General features: G+C 32.6%; 1 protein-coding gene and 1 long non-coding RNA gene across 3 annotated transcripts in view; one reads left to right on the top strand and one right to left on the bottom strand.

The window, feature by feature from the left end:
- LOC106478133 (homeobox protein Hox-B7-B-like) overlaps positions 1-9801 on the bottom strand; it is a 186914-nt gene that overhangs the window by 67515 nt on the left and 109598 nt on the right. The window lies entirely within an intron of this gene.
- The window catches only part of LOC111084960, a 31891-nt gene that overhangs the window by 21165 nt on the left and 925 nt on the right, over positions 1-9801 (top strand). The gene's annotated exons all lie outside the window — the stretch shown is intronic.

Here is a 9801-nt window from a genome sequence, read left to right on the forward strand (position 1 = left end):
TAAGATCATCTAGTTATATATATATATATATATATTTAGAAATAAAAATTTCACGGTGAAATAAAGCTGGATAACTTGCCACCAGAGAGCGGGTCAAAGAGGGTGGTAAATGAGCATATTATTCATGAACGCTAACCCTGGGGGCGAGGCAATTACAGAGATGAGGCACTAGTCTCGATGTCAATCCCGCCTTGCGAGGAGGGCTTTTTGTGTTTGTAAGCCAATCACGTATCTGGCTTTAGGTCGGAAAATAGTTTTAATAGTAAAACGAATTTTCAGTAAAAGTGTATTAGTATTAACAATTTATTGATGACTTTTGTAATTTGAAGAATTAATTACTGAGAAATCATTTAGTATTTTATATATATTCTAAGAGGCGAAATAATTACAAAATATTGCGAGTTCTTCAATATTCTGGTTTATATATACTAACTATTCTAAATTAAACGACTTATAAAGTTTATATAGTGATGCATGTATGAAAAGTTTATTAATGTGACAAGTTGATTTCCTCTTGTATTTCCTGTAGAGAATTTTTTTTTTTTGCAAAGGGTTAGACTGCACAGAAGATAGATTGAAAGTTGAAAACATTTATTACGTCAGTCTGTTTCATTTCCCCCTGACATTAAGCCGAGCGGAGGACACATTTTTAATAATATATTTTTGTATCGACTCTGCAGATAAGTCTGAAGGCTTGCATCAGAGAGGCAGGAAATGATACCCCCTGAGCGTATCTTCAGAGGTTATCTCATCAAGCTTTCACGTCGCTAGCCTCGCCATCTATCACTCTCCATAGACTTGTAATACTCAGGGTCTTTGCTCCTATCTCACTCAGTGAAACGTTTCACTGCAATTCAAAATGACTCGTAAGGGAAATGCGTTCTCCAGGATTTTCAGGCTATAGTCCGGAGATTACAGCTGCCACTTGCTGTTGGTATTATAGATGGTTTCTGGATTACACCTCCGGTAAAGCGATAGAAGATTGGACGATGCATTTAAAATTTACACCAAGCATGGGTTTCAAATAGAAAAGCCAAAGAAATGAAAACAAAATGTAATAAAATTCATGGAATTCACGTGCAGTCATGAGATAACCATGTCCATCACAAATGTATTGCTTACCACATTAGGTTAAAGTACAATGTGTCATCTGTAACATCTCTGTCAGAAAATAATGATTTTCCCTAGAATATGGTATACATTTATACATATAAATGAGCAGTGAAAATGAAGATGCTTATCAGAAAGTGTGAACTGGTATTACCAGAGAATTCCGTTCTCATTATCTTCATCTATAATACTACTTTAGTTCGGGAGACTGTGATAAGACATTAACGATATCTATTTCTTTTATATTTCTCACCACTTCGACATCGCAACAACGCGATATAGTTAAGCCTAACATTTATTTCAACGTTCAGTTAGTATGAAAGTCATTTTATTTCTCTGTCACTAGTTTGATTAAATATAATTATTTTCTAAAATAAAATGCTTGAACGTTTATTGTATAAACTGGTCCAAGACGCACAAGGACACAAACAATCACATTCTATTAATGTCTGTATTTTAAACCCTTCCTTCAATGTGGTCCATTGTCGTCGTAGGTCCATCTTAGACCGAGTCCAAATATACATCCAAATTTCTTAGCGTTGTACGTGATTGACATGCATGCATATAATATATTGCAAAATTTAATTACATAATTACCGTTCCATAGAATAACCTATTTGCACAGAATGTTATTTGTTTACTCAAAGTATAAACGAGTATTGAAATGATGAACTTACTTGAGAATTGACAAAAAGTAAACGACGCTAAGGTGAATCTCTTAAAATCAACTACCGCGGCTCTGGTAATAATAGTATTTTTATTCACAGTTTCGTGTAATTCACTAATGACATTGATAGAATGTGCTTCTTTGTACTCCTTTAGGGTGTTTATTAAAACCTTTCTTAACTACGTAGGAAACATTCGTAAAAGCAGACAAATACTACAGAAAAGATATAGGTTAAAGCTTTCCAAATTTTATTTTCAGATTACAGTTTTTGATACTAAATATGGAAGTTGGCAAAAATCAGAATCATGATAGTCATATTCGGTTAAAACAAAAATCAGAATCTTAGGTTGTCATGCTAAGTTTGTAGAAATAGACGATGATACTGCAGAAGCATCTCGAGACGGTGATATATTCTGATAAGAAGATCTATTCCTTGCACGAACCGCACTGTGGAGCTCAACTGCTGAGGATAGCGCCAAGATGGCGGCATAATAGATTAAAACCAAGTCATGTGTTGACATGTGCAGAGAACCGGATGTGTGAAATCACGCACACGTATATTACTTGCATACAGGTGAAAAGAGCGTGAAAAACGGTTATGAAAGAACCAAATAAACAATACCATTTACAACCACACAGGAAAGTAAATTACTGTATCATATATCACCTGTTCCTCGCAAGTAAATAAAACTTTACGGATAGAGAAGGTATGATAAATCACGCAAGTAATTTGTTTTGTTCGCTTATGATAAAGGGTGTAGTTCAGTTTACGTTTAGTCGTGAAACGGAAAAACTTCGCATGTATTTCGTTGCTCCAAAAAGGGCAGATTACGTAAATTGCTATTAAAGTGAAAGTAAACAATATTACAAGCAAATACCAAGTGATATCAAACAAATACCAAACATTTCACAAAAGAAACTCAAGATACTAAAACTCAGTAAACTCAGTTGTCTTGTTGTTGTTGTTGTTTTTGAAGTTAAGCACAAAGCTACACAATGGGCTCTTTGTGCTCTGCCCACCACGGGTATCGAAACCCGGATTCTAGCGTTGTAAGTCCGCAAACATACCGCTGTGCTACTGGGGGCTCTCAGTTGTCTTACAGCAATATGAAAAGCACAAAGTTGTAAAGTTGTAGAAGGGGCTATCTGTGCTGTGCTAACTGCAGGGATAGAACCCCAAATTTTAGTATTATAAATCTAAAGTCTACCGGTGGGTTATTGGAGAAAATAAGATATATGTGAGCACTGTGTTTTTATTGGTTGATTCATATTATAAAATAGTTTTAATCTTTTGCAATATTTCGACATTTTGAGACAAACCTATTCGAAATTTATTCCAGAAAAAAAAGAACACAGTTACACTTGATGGCTGTGATATTTCAAACCAAGCAAATTAAAAAAAAAGTCAGAGAATGGAATCTTGAGTAATAACATCGGTGCCTTATGAAACTTTTGTTCTTATCTTAATCTATTTTCACCAAAAAGTTTCTTGAATGCGTTTTTTTTTTCTGTTCTACTTTCTCGTTAGGGCAATACTATGATTCCTGCTCCAAGTAAAAAAAAAAAAAAATAAACTAGGTTCGATAAAGGAATTGTTTCTTGAAGAAAGGCCTAGTCTCTAATGAACATTAAAAAGTACATTAAGCTGAGTAAGGGCGGGTAGCTACAGTGAAGTAGTCGTTATGTTAAAATGCCCGTATTCTCTTCTGTCATCGACTTTCCGTGAGGTGACCGATGGCTTTATAACACAGCTTTGTAGGTCTTTTAATTACATGGAATGAAACACGAGAAGAAAAAAGAAAAAAAAAGCAGCGAATATTTACGATGACAGAAAAAAAGCGAAATTTAAAAACCCGTTTTTATAAGCCGATTTTATTTTAATCTTTTAAAGAATAATTTTTTCACTTGTGACGTCATGATTATAAACTTTTTCATCATATACGTGTTTAATAGTCAGAATTGTTGAACCATATTACTAGGGTTTACTTAAGACAAAAATTTACTTTTTATTACCGTTCGCAAGAAGTGTTTTGGGTAAATAATATATATATATATATATGTGTCTATGATAAATATTGGCGTTACCGTTACGAGTTAACATTTCAGGTAAATTTGAAATACACATTATTTAAACAAAATACTGTGTGTGTGTGTGGAGGGCGGGGGATAGTGCCCAAAAATATGACAAACTGTCAAGGCAAATTGAATAGAAAAATCAACATGAAGCACCATTTAAGATACACTCAGCATGCGCCCCAATGGCACAGCGATAAGTCAGAGGACTTATAGCGCTAAGAACAAAGTTTCGATACCCGTGGTGGACCCAGATAGCCCATTGTGTAGCTTTATGCTTAACTATAAACAAATACACTGAAAATAAGAATGTTCACACAAGCAAAAGACAAAATTAAAAAAATTAAAACAAACTTTCCTGTAGTGTTTATATTAACTTGTATAAAACTTTTTAGGTCAGTAATTACCATCAGTAAAAAAACAACAAAAAAAGCTCAATTCAACATTCTAAAAAAGGACAGCATATTACAATAATATTTCTCCATATTTTAGACGATTTTGTAATATCCAACAAAAGATCGTCGAAAACACAGAACGTAAAAATAAAGATAGAATGCAAACTACAGAGGGGGAAAGGTAAAACGTTATCCTAGTGGGAGTTGTAGCTGAGACAATAGAACTCACACAGCAGGTTAGATACACCATCCATCAGATTTAACCTTTATTTACAAGCCTCACACTTAAAGTAAAGTAAAACTGGAAAAATTTGGAACAGGCCCTGGTAACGAAGCCCACAATCCCCCCAATCTAAAACGAACATTCACCTTTTGTGTCTACTTGTTGAAAGGTAGGAGCTCGAAAAGAAATAGAAAGTATAATAAAGATAGAAATATACCTCTTGCGGATGGTGTTTCATCCCTCATAGAAACAGTTTACTGAAGCTTAAGATGACTATATCCATACTTACTATCATTTTAAATAAACAAATTGGTATATTACTAATTCCAACCTCTTCCCTAAAAGAATAACAACATGATTTGCAAATACCTCCTTCCCTACACACTTAGCTTTTATGGGGACTTTCATTCCCCACCATTAATTTTTTTATCTTTCAGAACTTTTTTTTATGACACATGATTATGATAACTAATATTAATCAATTGTTATAACTATGATGATTAATATCTGTACATTTTCACAGAACCAACAGCAGTTACACATTTTTCATATTAGACATTTTAGTATATTTACAAAGATTTTCGTTATGCTCAGTTTGCGCTTAGCAGATATTCAATGATTTGCCTTCTTTTACCCTATATATAAATTAATATGTACATATTGTTCAGCTATAATTGTACATACACTGCCAAAGTCATCTTCTTTATTATTAGCGCCCCCGTTGTTCACCGGTAAGACCGAAGCTTATAATGCCAAAAACCGGGTTTTCGATACCCGTGATGGGCACAGCACAGACAGCCTAATGTGTAGCTTTGTGCTTAACAACAAACAAAATATTGTTCAATCATATTAGCTGCATTAATACATTTATAATATGACTGAAACGTTGTTGACTTTGTTTCAAAATGTGTGCTTGAAAAGCTTATAACGTTATAATTCGTAGTGCTAACTCTATGTTGTACAGATTTGCGCTAAAACAAACAACTTTCAAAATGTGCTTCATTTGTCCTACTTTTCCATACGATAATGCTTCATTCACACAAGTATTATGCTTCGCGAACCGATGATTAAAAGATAAAATAATTTATGCACGTTTCAAGTGATATATGTATAATTTCGTTTCGGATATCGTGCCTCACAGTTAACATCTGCTAGCTCACAGTTTCCTTCGTGTTGCTTTAATTACTTGTTAATGGTTTCATTAAGCTAGAACATCAATTAATGATTTCCCTGGTAGTGGTAATCTGCCATCGATGATAGAATCGAAACAGTAATTTAAACCAGCTGGCGTTTTCGACAGAGAACTGGGCTCATTTTGTTGTCCTGATCCCGGCTAAATTACACTCCATTACTAACTTGACCAGAAAGTCCAAAGCTGTACAACATGCTATATCTTCCGTTATGCAATACATTACTGGATTAATGGTGCAAATTAAACATTGTGCTGATAAATCGACACCTTTTTTACTATTATTATCGTTATTTTTATAAACTTACCCTGTCCAAAAATATTTCGTGAAAATAACCAATGAAAGGTTTGTTTGACATCCAGATACAAGTTAAAGTTAGGATATTTTTCGAGTTTATACATATGTTGTAACGTATTTAACGTTACAATTAAACTTTGTGTGAGACCGAATAAACAATGTAACTGATTAATTTGTTTAAGGTAAAGCGTAAGTTTTTGTTTTAAGCGCACAACAGATAACACAGGTCTGCGATTTTAAACTTCATAAAAATTGTTTCGGTTATTAATTAATAACGGATTTTCCATATTCAGTTACGCAGATTTCGAAAATAATATTCTTTTATATTCTATCCCGCAAGCATTTTTTACAAATCGGGAAAAACTCTTACTTAGATCAGATTATTATTTAAATTCGATGACGAGGAACCCACTTTGGCACCTGATGATGATAAAACCTTGTCGAAACGTTGTACATTTGCTGTTATGTTAAACTTATATTAAAGTTTTTCTTCATTACCCATTCAAGCCGTCTCCAACCATTATTATTATTTAGTTTACCACAATGTAAATTTGTTTATGATTATGTTCGTTTTGTTTGGGTTCTAGAATGATCAATACGACTCTCACGTCGCGATTGGTCTAGAGAAATCTATAGCCAGTAGTTGTCAACATTTAAGAATAACAAAATGTGACCCGATTTCGATGAAAATGATTCACTTATGTAAAAGTACATTTGAAGTTTTGTGAAAAATCTGTACATGATGGAGAAAAATAGATATCATTTTGGGATTCAGCGTACAGGAATTACTGTAGAACATGTGAAAAAAATCAAGACAATAAAACCATCGCAGGCCTGTGTAATTGGTAAGAAAGAAATCATCAGTCTAAAATAATCTAAATTAGAAATAAATAGCGTTAGTGAAGATAAAGTATGCTGTCATTATAAGGAAAATTCAAACCAGATTCATTTCTCTATTACTATATACAATAAACTTGTTGCAGTAATGTATTCTAGCATCGGATTGTGATGAAATAAAAAAATGAAACATTTTAATTAAAACATATATAAATGAACAAAATCTAACTTTATTTACAACAGTTCTAGTATTATAGTTAACGACATGTACCAAATCTCGAATTTGATAGATTTTGAAAGTTTAGTTGATTAAACATAAAGCTGCACAATGGGCTATCTGCACTGTCGAACCCCGCATTTTGGTGTTATATGTCCTCAAGCTTACCGCTTGACCTACTGCAAGTGAACATATTTTGAAAGAAAAATAACTAGTAATGGAAAATAAATAATTTGTTATCAAAATACGACTTTTATAAAGAGTACACGCTGGAACAAAAACTTAAAATTATTACTTGTATTGAAGCACCACTTAGGGGTCCTTTGCAATTCCAGTAATGTCTCATATAGCTGGGTCAGATTCCGGTATATAAGTTATAGTCCTGAATCACCTCAAAAAGCAATGGAAAAGCATTACATCTAAACATGTAACGATATCATTTAGCAAAATTAATATAGAATAATAAATGAAATTAAAAAGTGGATATTTGTATGAAAGTTTTCTTGTATTTGAAGTGATGATCATGAAATAACTTTTAATAGCATTTCCCTAAAACTTTAATAAATTAACTGTTAACTACTCGGCTGTCATGGGAAGCATACACAGCGTTCTCAAGACATTTTGCCAAGTATTTCAGTCAAGAAAATATGTGACAGGCTGGGAACTAACTAAAACTCATAATAGCTTTACATACGATTGTAAAACAGATTTGGATGATACAACTTTCTAATCACCTTATTATACAAGTTAAATGTATTAAAATATGATATTGTTTTCCAAAAACCGATGACTGAATGATTTCAGTGTGGTTTCACTTTCACACCTTATACAGTGTGCTAACTTATTTCTCCTTTCACGTCTTATACAGTGTGCTGTGCTAACCTTTATGTTTCCCTTTATGCAAAAGCAACTTTAAGTTAACTATAAACGGGGATAAGTACGTGCGTTCAATAAAATCAATAAATACACTATGTTTTATTGCTCATTACAAATACGTTTACTTATCTTTGGAAAATTAATTAAGATTTTCTTCAAGTTGATCTATAAGTAAGTGAAATCATGCACAGAACTTTACGCACTTTTGGAGACAGTAACACTTAGCATTACGCACTTTGGTAGACAATATCACAATTACGCATCTTGGGAGACAACGCACATAACCTTATGCACCTTAGGAGACAATAACACATAACATTATGCACTTTAGAAAACAATAACACATAATATTATGCACTTTGGGAGACAATAACACACATCATTACACATATTGGGAGACAATACCACATAGCATTATGCACTTTAGAAGACAATAACACATAACATTAAACATCTTCGGAGACAATAATACATAACATTACACATCTTGGGAGACAACAACACTTAACATTTAGAACTTTCTGAAAACAGATATTAGATGAACTTTATTGTGCCTGGATTTATAAGCTCTTCTAAGTTACTGTAAAGGGTCAATGTTAGGTACTATTTGTACTTATTACCATTTTAAAAAAAAACGTTGTCTGATTTCATATACATTAGCATTACTAACAGTCAAATGTGTCACATTTGCAATAAATTATGTGCTTAATGTTTTGCTCCTAAGTTGTTTAGACCAAATAAAGAAATACTGGTGTTCCCAGTGGAAAGTTATGAATATCTTTCAAACAATGAAACAAATAAAATTCAACCTTTAATTTTACTACATTATTTTACACTGCTATATTGGTGTTTCCAGTGGCAAGTTATGGACATGTTTCGAGAATGAAACAATAAAATTCAACCTTTAATTTTGTTACATTATTTTTCATTACAAAGTGCTTCTTGAATGTATTGCTAAACAACAAGAAATTCCCCACTCGAATAAAGACACTTAGAGAAGTGCTGTACAAAGGAAGATACGCCGATGTGTACTCTATTTACGGATTGGAAAACTGACTGGGGCTTGGTGTGCTCAACACGACAAACTATAAGCAAATGTCTGTTACCAGTGAAGACTAATTCTCTGACAGTTTGCTCATGTTGAACATGACCATTTTTACCGTTTGTTCAAGCCATGTGATTTACGCTTAGAAGCCAAGCTAATAATAATCTTTTTCACAAAAATTCACACCCTTCATTTCATATAAGTAAAAGTAACATTACAACAAATGTTTGGAATTACTCATAAAATTTACACTACAACACAAAGAATGATGTTTTTATCAAGTAACTTAGATATATAATATACATTAGACTTCTATATAACATATCCTAGATACATAATATATATATTAGACTTCTATATAACACATAGAGAAAATATGATAAAAAAGTGAAAGAATTTTTATTAATACATTTACAAACAAGACCAATCTAGAAATCCAAAATAAACCTACATTCAAGTAAGTTTAATACTAACTTAAGATGAAAATATAAACATTCTAATACTATTAATATTAAGTATTATAGTCCATAAATAAAGCTTTACTTCGCATCAGAAAAATGAAATTGATAATAGTTTATTTAATACACTACTTTTTATATAAAACTTTCAAATGTCACAAATTCCTACTAAAATATACGGTAGAAATACATCATTAGTGTATAAGTACACTTTAAAATTCGTAACATGGTACGATTCTGTACAATGTTAGATACTTTTAGAATTTTTGTCACGTTATTTATAATGTTGGCTGGTTTTCAAGTCTTTTTTTTTTTTATTTTAGAGTACGTTTCGTACCAAGAAGTATTTCTAGACTAAGTGGGACGTCCCTGCGTTACGGTAACCCGTACACGTCCCGTCCGTTGGGCCCGTA

This window comes from Limulus polyphemus, unplaced genomic scaffold (assembly GCF_000517525.1).
Source record: "Limulus polyphemus unplaced genomic scaffold, Limulus_polyphemus-2.1.2 Scaffold183, whole genome shotgun sequence".
NCBI classification, from domain to species: domain Eukaryota; kingdom Metazoa; phylum Arthropoda; class Merostomata; order Xiphosura; family Limulidae; genus Limulus; species Limulus polyphemus.